Genomic DNA, 17,611 nt, shown 5'->3' on the forward strand with positions numbered 1-17,611 from the left:
GCATACCCTCAAGCCTATGAAATGCCGGAATTTCAGCATTTCGGCTTTTGCCGAATTGAACTAAGAAAGGGTGTTCGGTACACACCTGATTCGCGACGACTGCTACTGAGATCTCTTCTGATGTCCTACAATTGATTAGCACAGTTCTGATTTACAAACCATAATCACTAAACCCACAACCTACTTATCCATGGTCGAACCATGTCCCTAAAAGCCTTTGAAACCTTACCTTTTTGCCAAAATCGATAGCTAGCTCCGAATCTGATTGTTCCAATGATCCACGCTTTCAATCCAACACTTAAGAAGACACTAATCATTGAGAGAAAATGTCAGTTAAAAACCCTTAGAGCCACATGCCCAAATCGACAGCCTCCCTAGATTTTAGGGACTTCGGCTTTTCCTAACTTTGTAAAATATGACCAGATCTGAGATGATGAACACTTACCCCTTACTCATTTTTGATCTCCACGCAATCTGGTGCAGATTTATCTTTCAAATGATGGTAGAACTCAACTCCCAGAGTTTTGAATTTTCGGCTATAAGCCCCTAAACCAATGGTACTTTCGGCTTTTGGGTGGTGAAGGAGATGACGATATGAGGCTATGACCTTGAAGTAGAATTGCCGTCAGGTATCTAGGATTAAGAAAAGATAATCGTAGATTAATAAAAAAAAGAACATAGAAGGACCTGGCTTTGAAGAAATCGGCACAAGCAGTGATCACAGGATTTCAGCTTTTGTGACTTCAGCAAAAGTATTGATGAACAGCAGAATTGATGAATGGTTTTGAAGAAGAGAAATAGAAAAAAGAAGAATAGGGGAGGTGGTAGTTTCGGCTAGAGAGGAAGAAGAGAGAAAAGAAAACCTGGTGATGTCTGAGCAGAAAAGAACGGCACCACTCAATACCCTAGGTGCCGAAATACTAACCTCATAACCCTCTGCCGATTTTTCCCCCTTCAATTCCCAATATTCGGCCAACTCCTATCCTCTCTCCTAATCCCTTAAATCTCTCCCCTTATCACTCCTTAATCCAAGCGTTTGGACTAATCCAAACTCTCCTCAAGCAGAATCCACTTGGACTCCAACACTTACCCCTCCTGCACTTAAAAATAAATGCATCTATTTGTCAACACAGGGAATCGATCCCATGCCTCCCTCAAAGCTCCACACTCCACCTTTTTAGGAGCCTAGTGGCGTCACCCTGGCCACTTTACCAAGGCTCTTTTTGTGATGAAATTTGCCCATCACTCCACTTAAGGCCACTTAGCCAGAACCCCTAACCTTTTAAGTCCAAAATTCAAAAATTCAACCGCGTTTTGGCCAACACATGGGCCTTCTATAAGCCCATTTACCTACTCAAAATATTAATTCCACATCCAAATACAAAATTTTAAAATCTTTACAAAATATTGAAAACCGCGAATAAATCCGAAAATCAGGATGTTACAAGAATAAACTCCTCAAACCACCATGATCATTCAAGGGAGAGGTAAGTCAAGCTTAGACTATAAATAAGCACTTCTCGAGAGGCAACCCGAGCGCTAACTGTATTAACTTCTTTAAAATTTAGTCTTCAACACCTAACATACTAACGGAGCTCTTGAATACAGGTTTTCCACAGAGACACGGCCAAGCACACGGGCGTGCTTAGGGCCGTGTGAAAATAGGGCAAATATTTCCCCAAACACGGGCTACGATAAAATGCCACGACCATGCGACATGGCTATGGTCGAGCCTGCCAAAACAACACGGGCATGCGACACACCCGTGTGGAAGAACCGTGGGCGAACCTATTAAAATAGCACTGGTGTTTAGCACGCCCGTGTCTAGCACCCACGGTCGAGCCTGTTAGATTAACACGGGCGTGGGTCTTCATACACGAGTGTGGGAGAAGCGAACAACGCCAGACACGGCCGTGTTGTGCACCCACACGCCCCAGGAACACGGGCGTGTACTAATTGTCAAGCACGCCCAAATTCAAAATTTGCGAATCACATGGGCTAAAATTGGGGAACACGGGTGTGTTACCTAGTCGTGTGCCCCAAAATCTATAAATACCCTACACTATTTATTGTCTTCCCCACTTAAAAACCCTAACCCTAGTAGCTGCAATTCCACACGGCCTCTCTGCCACACCCATGCGCCGCCTCCAACTCTATTTTTGACGCCCAATTTCTCTCCCTTAGCGTTTGTTTGCTCTTTTCACCTCTATTTTACTTACTTTTAATGTTTATTTTTAAAATAATCTTTATTTTTCTCTTACTATTTCCATTTTGTTCATTATTTCTACATTATTAGATTATTTTTCATACATTTCATGTTAAATCGAGTTGTTCGGAAAGCCTCACTCTTTTGTCATACACATGCCATTACTATGCCCATTCTCATGCCATTACAATGATAATGCCAAGAAATTATGCTATCAAAATAATTATTTTGGTTATGTTTGGTTAATATTAGTAGTTGTGGTTGAAATTTTGATTTTTATTTGAAATTTGTCTTCATTTTACTTTGATCATTCCTCAAGATGAATTAATGGTTTTGATTGTAGGTACCATGTCATCTTCACGAGGAGAGAAAACTGCCGTACCTGCATCTAAGAAGAGGAAGAGAGTGTCATCTTCCGCGGGTCCAACCACGGAAATTCGTTACCCTCTCCTGCAATTCTCCCGAGGGCCCTAAGAATAACTTTTCCAAATACTTTGGGCCTGACCTTTAATTGTGGGCCATTGCATCGACTGGGCTGCCGTAGAACAAGTTTAGTTGGCTGATGCAATTCGGGCCCTCCTAACCACGACCCTTGGGAGCTATTCTTTGGGATCATGTAACAGCCCAATTTCGAGTCTGATCAGAACAGGTGGTTTTGGGACCCTTTAACCGAGGAAAAATATTATTTTTATATTTTTAATAATGTTTACAGTGTGGTAGTATTACTGTGTGAAAGTTTCGTAAAGAAATTTTACCGATTAAATAGTTAATTCGATAAAAAGGATTAATTTGCGTAAAATGAAAACTATGTGTACCATTAGTAAAATGACTTATTTGATAATGGATTTATAAATGGGAGTCCTTGCATGGTAATTATACCATTGCATATTTGAGTGGACAGTAGTGGACCTTGAATTTCATAATTTATTTGGTTATTAAACATGGGTATTTTGGTAAATTATGGAATAATGCTTATTAAAATAAAGCCATATGATATTTTTATTATGTTTTCATCATCTTCAACCGAATAATTGAACAAAGAAAGGGTTTTCGAACCTTTAACATTCGGCCATGGCTTTCTAAGGGATTTAGGTACAGTTTTTGATCTGTTTTTAATGATTTCTATGTTTTTGAGCTCGTTGCAGCTCGGTTTAAGTGACCTGTACCTCAATTTCTGAAATTGGTTGTGTTTTTGAAATGTGCCATTGATGAGTGCATGTTTATTTTAATATTTCTTATTAAATTATTGATGGTTGTTTATAGATATACAAGTTTTATAAAGAGATTTTTGATGAAATTGAGTATTTGGGACTAAATTGAAAAAGATAGAATTTTTGTGGTTAGAAATGTGAATAAAATGAAATTATGGGCTGTTTAAATACTATAGAAAATTCAGCTAAATACATGTATATTGGGGTTTTGTGTATTTTTGCATAATTATGCATTAAGGACTAAATTGTTAAAGTATGGAAATATAAGGGCTATTTTGCAAAATGGCCAAAATACTTGTATATGTATTTAATTGATTATGTTAGTGAATAATTGAGTTAAATTTGGTTAAATTTAGATCAAGCAAAACGAATTCAAGATTTTGATCAAGGAAAAATCGGAAAGTAGACGAATAGTCGACGGATACACGAGGTAAGTTTGTATGGTTAAAAAAAATTATATGATATACGAAATGATGGGTAATCGGCCAAATTGTAAGTATGTAATGGTAGATATGTTAAATGGCTTTGTACTTGATTATATTAATATTACATGATGATGGAATGTCATAATATATATTCGGTCTTGTGTTTGAAAGTAATGAAGTACTTTGTGGTTGAGTAAATGTATATTGGAGTTAATTGAGCTTTAATATATGATAAATTAAATGCCTTGTATGTGGTAAGTTACTAAGGAAATATTTTTTGTTGATTAAATTAAATACTATATATACATATATGTGCTAAATTGAAATGTATATATAAAAAAAAGTTGAAGTTGTCGAATGCAAATAAAGTTGATAAATTTGAATTGATGAATAGTGAGTAATTGAATTTCAGCATAGAGGGTGCGAGTATAAAAGGTGATAAATGTAAAAATTGCACAAGTGTGCGGGTCTGATTATTGAGCACTAAGTGTGCAAGGTTAAGTATCTAGCACTAAGTGTGCGAATTCGATATATAATGCTGAATAACTATTGGCACTAAGTGTGCGACTTTTCGAGTAATTGGGAATGGTTGAAAGTATTTTTGCCTTGAATATTTTGAGAAGTATTTATGATTTATAAATTTGAATTTGAGCAGGTGAGTATCAAACCTATAGGGTTAATATTATTGGTCGTAAAGCTGTGTGATTGATAATGGTAAAGAAGGTTGCATGATAGATGTACAAATTGGATGAGTAAAATGATATGATTATATATATCTATATACGGTACCATGTAGTAAGTCTATAAGAACTTTAAATGTTCTTGTTTGAATAAAACAATTTGTTTAAAATGTTAATTTTGAATATATGGCTAAATGAATTATAGCCGAATGTAGTAAGGATAGAATGGGAATGTTTGAGTTGTTTGGATTAAGTTTTGATATTGAGAAATTGAATGGAAACTGTATGAATGAAAGTGTGCTTGAGTTGATTGTGAATAAATGATATTCGGGTTTCTAGCCTAGCAAGCTATGTGCCGTAGAATTTGATCGGACTTCGTGCCTAGCAGGCTTATTGCCAGTGAATAAATATTAGACTTTGGGTCTAGCAGGCCTTGTGCCGATGAATGATTCAGGCTAAAAGCCTAGCAAGCCTTGAGCTGGTGAGTTTTATCAGGCTTATTCCTAGCAGGTTTATACCGGTGTATTACTTTAGGCTCGATGCTTACAAAGTTGGGTGCCAATGTGGTACGGAATGTGTAAGACGAGTTGGATGGTCAGGTATGACCTAATTTATTTGTTATTAAAAATTAGGTAAGTAAGTAAAACGATTATTTGTTACAAATTATGAATTATTGATGTTACTGATGAGTTAATATTTATACGGGTATAATTCTACTATCGGTTATATAAAGGTGTTACAGGTTATACGTAATGAAATAAATTGACCCAATGCTATGTGAATTCTACGATATTGATATTGTATTGGTGATATGTGATATAAATGGTTCATGTAACGACCCGAATTTTACCGTTACCGAAAAAGTATATTTTCGGGTCTCTGTTTCTGAAAAATGGATTCGTAAATATTTATTAAAAATATTTACGAAGTCAATTGAGTGGTTAATTAGAGTTTAATTAAGTAAATTTAGTTTAATTAAGAGTAATTAGGAAAAATGACTAAACTGAATAAAGGATGAAAGTTGAATTGTAGAATAAAAGAAAATGAAGAGGACCAAAATGGCAATTATGCCATTTGTCCTAAGTGAGGCGGCATAAACATAAAAATCTGAGATTTTTTATGTGTTAAAATATATATTAAATTATTATTATATTATATTATATTATATTATATTATATTATATAAATAAGTAAAGAAACATAAGAAACAGAATGAAAGCAAACGAAACAGAGAAGAAACAGGGGAGAAAGAAAGAAAGAAAAAGAAAAAGGAAAATTAGGGTTTCAAGGCTCAAAGTTTAATTTGGTAAGTCAATTAAGTCATTTATTCTTAAATTTTGATGTTTTAGAAGCTTTGGAACAAGACTTTGATGAAATTAAGTTGATATTTTGAGAGTTTATAGATTTTCAAGTATAGTTCATGTTGAATAAAATAGTGAATTAAGGGTTTAATTGAGTAAATTTCAAGCTAGAATTGATAATAGGATCAAATTGTAAAGTAAGTTATAAGTTTTATGTTGTAGGGACTAAATTGATGAAATTTTGAAATTAGGAAAGTATGCTGGAAATTTAATATTTAAATGAGAGTATGGATGAAATTTGAATAGAAATAAAGTATGAATTAAGATAGAAAAGTAAGTGAATTTAGTTAGAATTAAATTGAAATTAAAGTAAATCAACATTTTGTACTAAGACTATTTTGGACAGCAGCAATAGTCTAAGTTTGAAAAATCACCAAAAATTGTTGAAGTTGAATTAGAGGATGAATAATATATGAAATTAAATATTATTGAGTCTAGTTTCTTATATAAGAAACGATATAAGCAATTGAATTGTAAATTATGAGATATAATGAATTTTGTGAGACAAGGTCAGAATGAATTCGGGTTCCCCTGTTCTGACTTTGGAAAATCACCAAAAATGGAATAAAAATAATTAGAGGCTTAAAGTTATATGTTTAGAATCCGAGTTCTGTACTGTGAGATAATTAATTTTTAGTGAAGAAGGGACGAAACTGTCAGACACAGAATAGGGGTGAATTTAAAGAATAAACTGTACTTAATGGCTAAACCAAAAATTTTGAAAATTTTATTGTAAGAAGATTTGTGAGTCTAGTTTTAGGAAAAATTAGCAGATCTTAATTTAGAATTCTATAACTCAAGATATGAATTAGTAATGTATTAATGATTATAAATTGTATTAATTTCGTAGTCAATGTGGTACCAGAAATCTCGGCTAAGAAAGGACAAGACAAAGTCAACGGGAGTTAGCTCGAAAATTACGGTTTGTATTTCTATAATCCGAACCTAATACTTAATTGTTTAATTTATTTCTTAATATGTATATTAAGTGTTTTGAAGTAAGAATTATTGTGTTTTGCAAATGAAATGGATTGATATAGTATGTGATGAAATTATTGAATTTATATTGATTGAATTGGCGTATATATATAGATATATATATTGAATATTGAATATATATTGATTATTTGAATTGAATTGAAATATAAATTGTTTGAAAATTTTAAATATGAGATTTGTGATATTTGGATATTTGTTATTGAAAAGTGAATTAAATTGTATTGAATTATGAATTTATGTGATTAATTAAAATGTGTATTGATTGAAAAAAATTGAAAGTGAATTGAATACCCTATTAACAGTATCGGGCTGAGTCGGATATAGTTGGCATGCCATAGGATTGGAAGTGTTCAGGGATTCTTCGACCTCGAGTCGATGAGACACTGGGTGTCACTATATTTCTTCGGATAGATTCGATGAGGTACTGGGTACCAACTTTACTTCGGATAGGCCGATGAGACACTGGGTGTCAAATATTGCTTCGAACTATCCGATGAGGCACTGGGTGCCATATTGGTGTGTTTGGTTGGATCCGTGTATCCGCCAAGGTCCGAGTCTTGTTAATAGGGGTAAATAAGTGAAAAGATAAGTCGAGTGAATTTGATTGATTGAGCTATTGGAATGAAATGAGAAATTGAATTGAGAATTGAAATTGAGATATGAGATTGAAAACATGAACCAAAAGGTTCATGAAATGAGTGAAGTTCAAATGGATGATGATTGATGTTAAAATGAATTAAAATGGTATATTGTTAAGAAATAAAGTGTGAAAACAAGTGAATATATTGTATAGAATTTATACGGTAAGTAAATGAAAAGAATTGAACAAATATGTTATTGTGTTTGTTATATGACTTGTATAGAATTTATATGGTAAGTAATTGAAAATTTATCTATAAAACAAATAAATGAATACTTATAATTGTTATTGTGATTTTAAGTTTAATTGTTATATTATTAAGTGTTCGGATTATGGAAATACCACTGAGTATACCATACTCAGCGTACGGTTTGTTTCCTTGCGCAGGTTTAGTAAAGATAGAACGTTGAATCAGCATCCCAGTTCGATCCCGAATTCATTAAGGTAAAGTGTGTTAATTATTGGTAATGGCATGTACCTAGGATGTTTTATGATAGTCATTTAGGTTGTAGATGTACTCATGAAATGAGTAAATTATGGTTGGCAACGGTATGTAGTACTAAATTTTGAAATTTACTGTTCATATTGGACCGCGAGGGCCCATTAAAGGGACGACATCTTAAAACTAGGATGTGTGTAAATATTTATTTTAATTAATGACCGAAATTGGACTGTACTGACTGGTAATGTCTCGTAACCCTGTTCCGATGACGGTATAGGGTTAGGGGGCGTTACAGTTCAGTCACATATATGGCATTTAGTATGCAAGGTACAGGGTTTTCGATGTTGGTCTCAAGGGTTCAACTGTAAATATGATGCTGCGAGAATAGAAATGATGATACAAATCAGTACAGGTATACATAGTACACTTGACAAGCAATTGACATTGATAAATTTATATGACACGTGAGTAGATGTGATAAATTACACATGAATTACATGACTTTTAAGGAAATAAATATTGAATTAGATGAGGCTGGTTTAAAAGTAATCTTATTGCTTAAAATGACAAGCTTTATGCTAAATCTTTTATACAGTGCTGATAATTGTGTGAGCTTACTAAGCTTATTAGCTTACTCTGTCTATTCTCTGTATTTTACAGTGATTCGAATACTCACTCAGGTTGCAAGTCATCGAAGATTTAATCACACTATCCAAGAGGCAATTGGTATTCCTGAACTCTTTGAAATTGGGTAATATGGCATGTATAGGCTAGTTAATAAGTTGATTATATGGTCACTTGTTTATATGAATGTGAGATGAATTTTAAGTATTATGATCAAGCTATGTGATATGGCTTGATATGAGAAAAGTTGGTTTGATACGAAAGTATTATATGATGTATGCATTTAGTGTTAAAATTTATAATTGGTATTTTGGTTTGAATGATACGTAAATATGGATGAGTTGATAAGAATGTTGAAATGTGATTAATTTGTAAGTGGTATTTAGATGCTTATATATATGTGACTACATGGAATGGTCACTTTAGTATAAGCTTATATAATTGTTTTAAGCATGATATGTTGGATTAGTGTTGAATGATGTTGACGATTGATAAGTTAAAGTCTTACTGTTCTGGTTTGAGTTATAAATCTGGTAATGCCCTTACCTATTCTGGCGACGGTTACGGGATAGGGGTGTTACAATATGGATGTGTTTGAAAAGTTTTTAAATTGAACGAAATTTTATGGCTCGGTTTTGTATAAATGTAAGTGTTTTAAGTCCGGTAATGCCTCGTACCCTATCCCAGCATCAGATACAGGTAAGGGATGCTACAGATCATCGAGCTAACATACCTCTAGCTTACTATGGAACTACGCTCAATGTTCCATCATCAGACTGTAATGAAAAACTACGATGATCACGGCACGGTCCAATTTTGCCTAGGTGGACTAATCCACCAGCTAAGCGTCCCAGAGTTCGGTGCTGCACTGGGCTTGTATACGAAGGAGTTCAAGGAGGAGAATGAACTACATGCTCTCGCTCACCACATACACTTCTCTCCCTCGAAGTGCTGGCACACTTTGGCCCCTGGCGCTGCCTCCTACAATCCTAGCCGCTCTAAGGCATTAGTTCTCCCACCATCCCTGAGGTACTTACACGTTATTTTGGCTCACACGATAATGGGGAGGTGAGAGAGAACTAACGTCATCAATACCCACACGCCTACTTTTTATGGTGTATGTCGCACAGGCACGTCATCACCATGCCAATTTCACTGCCCTCGCGATTCAACACCAGATGGAGCGGCATTGGAAGGGGGTCATCTCCATTGGCCCCTATATTACTCGATTGGCTCGACACTTTGGGCTCTTCAGCATCGCAGCCTAACAATCATCCTTAACCCTCATTGGCCGGATGTCTCCATAAGGTATCTCGAGCATGCTTAGCATGAGGATGATCGAAAAGTGCCGAGGAACCTATCCTTCTCAATATCGTCTCGCCCAATCTATTGAGGAGGAGGCCTACGAGGACATTCCTGATGATGTCCCTCCACAGCACGAGGACCCACCGACTCAGCCACCACCACCCTCTCATCCAATTCATGCGGCAACTTCATATACGGAAATCTTTGAGTGCCTCACTCAATTCGAGCAGCAGTGTTTTCAATGATTTGTCAACATTGATGCTACTCTACAGTAGATTTGTCAGCACCTCCACATCTCATTGCCAGTCCCACCTCGCGAACCATCCAACGATGATGATGTTTAAAAACATTTATTTATTATTTTATGTTTTTAATTTTTATTAAAAATACTTTTTATTTTTATTAGATTTTAGAATTTTATTTTTAATTATCAATTTCGGTTGTTTTTTTATAAGTAATTTATAATTCGTAAAATCCCCTAAAAAGTTCCTAATTTTATCACAGTTATGTAGAGCCCTTAAGCTCTTCATTGCATAGGAACAAAAAACTCCACCGGGAAAGGTTCTCCACGAATGCCATGTCCTCATCGTCCACGACCATAGCTACCATTAGATATAATATTCTTTTGGCACAAGACTTATGGACTAATGAACCTCTACCACTGCCGGAGTATCCTCCTCGACTCTCGCGCAGATTACTCTCCAAAACTCTAGTTCGAGAAATTCATTATACAGGAAGTTTCACTTCTCTCCCTATCTTATTTTTATATTCTAATATCTATCTTTGTTCATTGAGGGCAATGTACATCTTAAGTGTGGGAGGTATTTTATTTCATTATCAGAAAAATCCCTGAATGACTGCCTTGTTCTCTTGAAAAGCTCTCATATCGTATTTAGGATAAATTTTGATTGATTTATGACGTTGATTGATATATCTTGAATTAAAACATAAGAATTTATGCATTGATTGTGTAAACCTCAAGACATTAGAGAATCAAGCATGATAAGTTGATTTTTAAGAATTTAAAATCTTAGGTTGTTTCCCAAAGTTTAGGTATTACTTTGAGTTGGAATTCACAAGTTTTAAACATCAAAAAGCCATAATTTTTGTGAGATTTTTGAGCCTTTTGAGCATCTATTAATTCTTTCATGCTCACTTTTATTATTGCTTTGAGTGCGTCAGTATTGAACTGTTATTCTAGAACTAGCTTTATTATGCATGTCAAGACCACACCATTTGATTTGATATGTCAAAATGATTAAGGCACTTAGGATTAACCCACTCATGCCATGAAAAGCCTACCTCCACGATTAACCCCTAGTAAACCCCCTTGAGCCTAACAAGCCATTTCTTGTATTACCCTTAATAGTAACCCTTAACCTATTATTGTTGAAATCCCCTAAATTAATCCCTATTTTTGTCGAGATTTGAGTTGAATAAATTGCTTAGCTATGTCTTGTTCTTAATAGTTAGTCTATGATATTTAACTTGTTCTTAAAAAAAATATGTATACATATTAGTAGTGATCTTCTGCTGTAAGCTTCGGTATTTAAATTCCATAGCCAAAGAAGGAGTTATGTTGTACGTAAGTGATGATTAAATATTTTTCTAGTTAAGTAATTTTTAACTCAATCTTTAGTGAGGATGCGAAACCCTGTGATATTCTGAACCAAAGGTAATTGCTTAAGATGAGGGGAGACACCTATGTTTGCACGATTAAATACTCAACTTGGAATGTTTGAAACTTTTATGTTCTTTTAGTTGAATTCTCAATGTATGATTACCTATGGATTATTTTGAGATATTATCGATAGAAATTATAAGTTGAGAAGAATTTATTTTGATCATGAGTTGAGAATTTTGCTTGAGGACAAGCAAATGCTTAAGTGTGGGGGTATTTGATAAACCGTAATTTATACATATTTTTACCCCATATTTAACGCATTTTGTGGATGATTTCCCATTAGAATTGGTGAATTCAGTGCTCCTAATGCTTTAATTTCATGTATTATACTTAGGAGAGCATATGAGAGCAAAAGGAACGAGAAACGGGCCAAAAACAGAGAAAATGGGCCAAAGTATGAAATCAACACGGCCTGGACCTCCTCACACGGGCATACCACACGGCCATGTCAATTTGGCAGGCTTAAGCATGGTCTATAGTAATCTCACATGGGTGTGTCCTTGCCGAGCCCAAGTTGAGTCCAATTTGGAAAAGGCTAATTTTGAGGGCTCTTAGGCATTCCAGAACCTATAAATACATCCTAGAGGAGGAAGAAAGTAGACAGAGAATAGGGAGTAAGGAATTACTCCAAGGAAGCCGATTGATCCATCTCAGAAGCCGGATTCACCATCAAGACTGAAGATCTCTCCTCAATTTCCCCTTTAGGAGTTTTGGGTTTTCTTTATGTTTTGTATTCTATATTATTCTGAGATGTTTTCTTATTTAGTTATGAACTAAAACCCCTAAATACCTAAGGGGAATGAAACCTAAGACGAATCTTGTTATTATTTTCTGAATTGTATGATAAATATTTAACTTGTTCTTAATTATGTGTTCTTAATTCTTGTTTTGATATCCCAAGATATTGTTTCAAGATAAGCTCTTATTCGGAGGAGGAATAGACCCTGTCTAAGAGTACATTTGTCATAATTAAGTGGAGTTGTTTGTGCACCTGGACATAGAGTGACAAGATTTTGCCGGATTAGGGTGAAACCTAATAAGGGGATCCATAGATCGAGTTAATGCAACCCTAGGGTTTTAATTAGAGAAAGGTCTCAATTATTCAATCTAGGGATTAGACGTTATTAGTCTTGAATAGGGATAATAACATAACTTAGGGATCTCTACGGAACAAGTTAAATGAATAAATCATTCGATTTAGAGTTAGAACAACAAATACAGTCTAGGTCGATTTTTCCTTAGGTATTGTCTTAATTCAATCAATTTTCCTAAAAGCAATTCCCCAATTTATTCTCTGTGAATTCTTAGTTTAGATAATTAGTTAGTTAAAACAAAACTTCTTTATTCTTAGGCTAGATAATAAAAAGACAGTCATTACTAGTACTTTTAGTTCATTTGGGTTCGAAAATTCGGTCTTGCTAAAACTATACTACTGTTCGATGGTACACTTGCCTACATCGCGTTAATAGTTAGTTTCAAGAACGATTAATTATAAATATTTAAAACCTATCACGAAATCACACGATCAAGTTTTCGGCGCCGTTGCCCGGGAATAAGATATTAGGAATGCTGAATTTTTATTACTTTAGCCATTTATTTTTCTTGGAATTTAATTTTATTCGATTTATTATTATTATTATTATTATTAATTTACTTTTTTCTTTCTCTTGGCAGGTTTTTATAGTTTATGACTAGAAGAAACCCGTCAGGACCACTACTTTTTGACGAAGAAGTCGATTGCACAGTTCGTAGACATCAAAGAGAAATAAAACGAAGCTTAAGATACACAGAGAACGAGCAAGAGGACGATACTCAACCCCCAACCGAAGAGATGGCTGAAAACCAAGACAATCAGCTACCTCCTGCAATTGCGGTTAATCAAAATCCTACTCTACGTACTATGTCTGATTATGCTAAACCTTCTTTAACAGCAACTGAATCGAGCACAGTTAGACGCATAGTTAGACCTGCTGTAGCTGCAAATACTTTTGAACTAAAACCTAACACTATTCAAAAGATACAACAATTTGTTCAGTTTGATGATTTGCAGGATGAGGATCTCAACGCTCACTTAGCAAACTTCTTGGAACTGTGCGATACATTTAAAATTAATGGTGTTTTTGATGATGCCATTCGTCTTCGGTTATTCCCTTTTTCATTGAGAAATAAAGCTAAACAGTGGTTGAAATCATTACCACGAGGGTCAATCACCAATTGGGAACAAATGACCGCAAAATTTCTCTTAAAATATTTTTCACCGGCTAAAATGGCTAAATTACGTAATGATATCTCTTCATTTGTGTAAATGGACTTAGAAACTCTTTACGATGCATGGGAGAGATACAAAGACTTACCGAGAAGGTGCCCTCACTATGGGTTACCGCACTACAGGAAAATAGACTTTTAGCGGCGTTTTTTTTTTTGCCTTTAGCGGCGTTTATAAGCGCCACTAATACTTTTAGCGGCGCTTTCCCAAGCGCCGCAAAAAACGTCACTATATACACTGCCGTAAAAATTAGTGGAGTTTTTTAGAAAAAAACGCCGCTAAAGATCAGGACCTTTAGCGGCTTTTTTTGAAAAAACGCCGCTAAAGACCAGGACCTTTAGCGGCGCTTTTCCCACAGACGCCGCTAAAGATCATGACCTGTAACGGCGCTTTTTCCACAAACGCCGCTAAAGGTCATGACCTGTAGCGGCACTTTTCCCACAAACCCCGCTAAAGGTCATGACTTTTAGCGACGCTTTTCCTAAAAACGCCGCTAAAGGTCATGACCTGTAGCGGCGCTTTTCCTAAAAACACCTCTAAAAATATGACCTTTTAAAAAATTATTTTATTTTAATTAAATAATATTTATTTCTATATTAAAATATTATATTATGTTTAATTTTTGAAATTTGAAATCTAAACTATATACTTTAAGGATAAATAAAAAATATTAATTAAATGAAATTTTCCATTAAAATTTAAATTTCAAAATTAAATATAAAAATTAATAAATTTAAATTTAATACATAAACATTGATTTAATATGTAATTTAATACATAAAAAATAACACACACAAACACACAAAGTATTACAATTTCTAAAACAAAATTCATCCTCATGAGAAAAGAATGCCAATTCATCATCAACTCTCATTAATCGAAGGAAAAAGATCAAAAAAAAAAAAAGAAACAATATACAACAGAAGGCTGGTTCAAGCTTATATGAAGCCAAAGTATTGCAATGCCTGCATATAACTTAGAGAAGTCCTTTGACGCTTTCAATTCAACCGCCAGAGAATCCAAAACACCGGAACAGAAAGCCAAAGTATGCACCTGTAAGCCAGAGTCAGGCCAATAAGGAAATCACTTATACGACCCTCAAAGCCACATATGTCAAAGCACATTATCTGATCTCTTTGAATTATGATATGGAAAAATAAATTTTTAATAATGCCACCATAATGCAAGAATTAGAATTTGTTTCGACAAAAGTCATTGTTCATGTTATTAATCATGTGCCTTTGCATGTACATGCGTTGCATCTAAAACCTACATAGTTTAAATAATAAATATCACCAAATCCATGGCCTATCCTCAAACAATCTATTATTTAGATATGTAAACAAGTCAAACAGAAAGCAGCTCATGTCAAAGCATTTTCCTGATCCACTATGTTAGTTGTTTTTATATTTATTTCTTCCCTGAGTTCAATTTTAAACCTCAAAATATCTAAATATATTGATGCTCAGAATGCTTAATATTGCGGACAACCAATACAATAGTCTAATTCTGGTTTATCTACTATGAAAAAAATACTAAATTGTAAGTTACATAGAGAACAATTTCAATTATTTTCACTTCAGAAAGCACCAAAAGAGTTGAACAACCTGCCTAAATTTCATCTGTTAAGGTGGAAAACCTCAGTTACACAAAAGCCTCTCTCGGCCTTTTTGAAATAAATAACCAGCAACTACTATGAATCTTTTAGCAAAAATATATATAAGAACAAGTATCTTACCTCTGCAACAAAAGGCCATAATTTGCTCAATTGCTTGTTCAACCATTTTGCCTAAAAGGACAACATAGTGTAAGACAGTAAGCAACTACACTGCATAAAATCTTAACACCAAAATGGAAACACCTTTTTCTATACCTAACACATGCAAATGTATCTAGTCTTTGAGATGCATATTTTAGGCCTTGTCGCATAATGCTTTGACCTAAACAAGATAACACGAAAACAGAGTTACAACCAATTATAACCCAGATGAAACAGGGAAGAAAAACGAGGAAAACTTTTGATTGAGTAGGGCAACTATATTTACTTTCTAACCTTGGCCTGTTGTCCTACTTACTACATCAGAAAGGTGCACTGAAAAAGAACCATGTGGAACTACAATGAAGATGCAATGCCTCTAAAACTTGAGCCTCATTTGTTCCCTCAAAATAAATCACTTTACCATAAGCTAAGCATTGTTTAAGAAGCAAAACATGAAGGATCTGAGAGCTCATAAGAAGCAAAAATCACTGCAAAATAAATAAATAAATAAACATCTTTAGGGCCTGAAAACTACATTCTTTAGGTATTCACGACCATGGACTACATAAGAAAAACACTTTCTATTTGTCAGAGGCTTAAATCATACAGAAAGAACATTATGAGATTGGGAGAAGAAACAAGGCCAAGCTTGAAATAGCTATTTCACTACCGCAACTAGGGCAGATCTAGCTTTTGTGAAAATAGCAATGAGAGATCCCAGTTGCAACTTATCATTGCACCCAAAACTCAATCGATACCTGCAAATGGTAAGACATATCAATTGAAGCCATTAGCTACTACTATCTGATATACTTTCCACAATCAACACCTATTATACAATATCAGGAACAGAATGAAATATGATTATCAAATTAACATCTCTTTGAACATATGAAAACAAAGAGATATTTAATTGTCACTTCTTTCATTATTCTAAAACAATGCCAATAGCATTTTTAAATACCATCTACTAGTCAATTGTTCTTCAATCTCCTATCTAAGCGTATTTATGTTGATGAAGCAAAGTTCCACATTCAGGCCCCAATTAGAACATTCAACAACTTGGCCAAAAAGTTTATCAAAAAAAAAAAACCTTGGCCAAAAAGAAAAAAGGAAAACTTCCAGCAGCTAACAAAAAGCCTTAGTAAAGGAAATACTAGATCTCAAATGTGGCGACTAGCAATAATAAATAAAATCAACTAATGGAGCTAAAACATCATTTGGCTAAGAATGCTCTAAATGAAACTCCAAATCAGGCACTTACATAATACTTGCAATAAAAGTCTTAAGCTATACATTAAATAAATTATGCTTATTTACCAAATTGTCTTGGGCGTACTTCTCTGTCTTTTTGGTTCTTTTATAATTATAACCAGTTTTATGATACATTCATTGTTCAGAGCATCAAATATTTATCAATTATTTATGTGTTAGCTGAGAGAGAGAGAGAGAGCAGTAGTAGCAGAAATAAGTACTTACTCTATGTCTGCCAAGTCATTGATTAACTGAACTCGAACATCTGAGGGCATTTTAATCTTAAAAACAAACCTGTTAAAAAGTGTAATGCATGAATAATTACCCAAAAAAAATTAAAGAGTACCCATTTATAAGTCAAAACTGTGACAGCCCTAAATTGACCCTAGTCGGAAAGTGGTTTCGGGACCACAAGACCGAGTCATAAAAATAATTAACCATTATATTTGATGCTTATTATATGTATATAGGCATGTGTGAAAATTTCATGTTTGAATTTTGTTAATTGTAAGTGAATTTAGCTAAATAGGACTTGTGTGAGAAAATTTAGAAATGTGCTAGGCAAATGTTAAAGTGGCCTATTGATGCATGCTAGAAAATGTTGTCCTTGCATGTCAAAATACCCAAAAGTTGGGATGGTGGCCGGCCATGCTATGGGTAAAAAGGTATTATAAACATGTTATGTTAGTGTTTCATGGGAGGAATGATAAAATAAGGAGCATGGTAATAAAATAATGAAAAGGAAAATGATGAAGA

General features: G+C 34.3%; 2 long non-coding RNA genes and 1 other non-coding gene across 4 annotated transcripts in view; all 3 read right to left on the bottom strand.

Moving 5' to 3' along the window:
- Positions 1-13,848: 13,848 nt before the first annotated feature.
- LOC121228813 (small nucleolar RNA R71) lies at positions 13,849-13,955 on the bottom strand. Its single transcript, XR_005926389.1, has one exon. It is a non-coding gene; the product is annotated as a small nucleolar RNA R71 (small nucleolar RNA).
- Positions 13,956-14,842: 887 nt separating this feature from the next.
- LOC121228142 (uncharacterized) lies at positions 14,843-15,823 on the bottom strand. Its single transcript, XR_005925618.1, has 2 exons — positions 15,581-15,823; positions 14,843-14,895 (listed from the first exon to the last, which is right to left on the bottom strand). It is a non-coding gene; the product is annotated as an uncharacterized lncRNA (long non-coding RNA).
- An 87-nt stretch (positions 15,824-15,910) lies between these two features.
- The window catches only part of LOC107949298 (uncharacterized), a 45,421-nt gene continuing 43,720 nt past the window's right edge, over positions 15,911-17,611 (bottom strand). The window contains exons 5-7 of one of the 2 annotated variants that reach the window (XR_005925620.1): positions 17,081-17,149; positions 16,272-16,359; positions 15,911-16,089 (exon numbers count right to left, since the gene is read on the bottom strand). This is a non-coding gene — a long non-coding RNA (uncharacterized lncRNA). The other variant, XR_005925619.1, reaches the window with a different exon arrangement.

The sequence above is a fragment of the Gossypium hirsutum genome, chromosome A04 (assembly GCF_007990345.1).
Source record: "Gossypium hirsutum isolate 1008001.06 chromosome A04, Gossypium_hirsutum_v2.1, whole genome shotgun sequence".
NCBI classification, from domain to species: domain Eukaryota; kingdom Viridiplantae; phylum Streptophyta; class Magnoliopsida; order Malvales; family Malvaceae; genus Gossypium; species Gossypium hirsutum.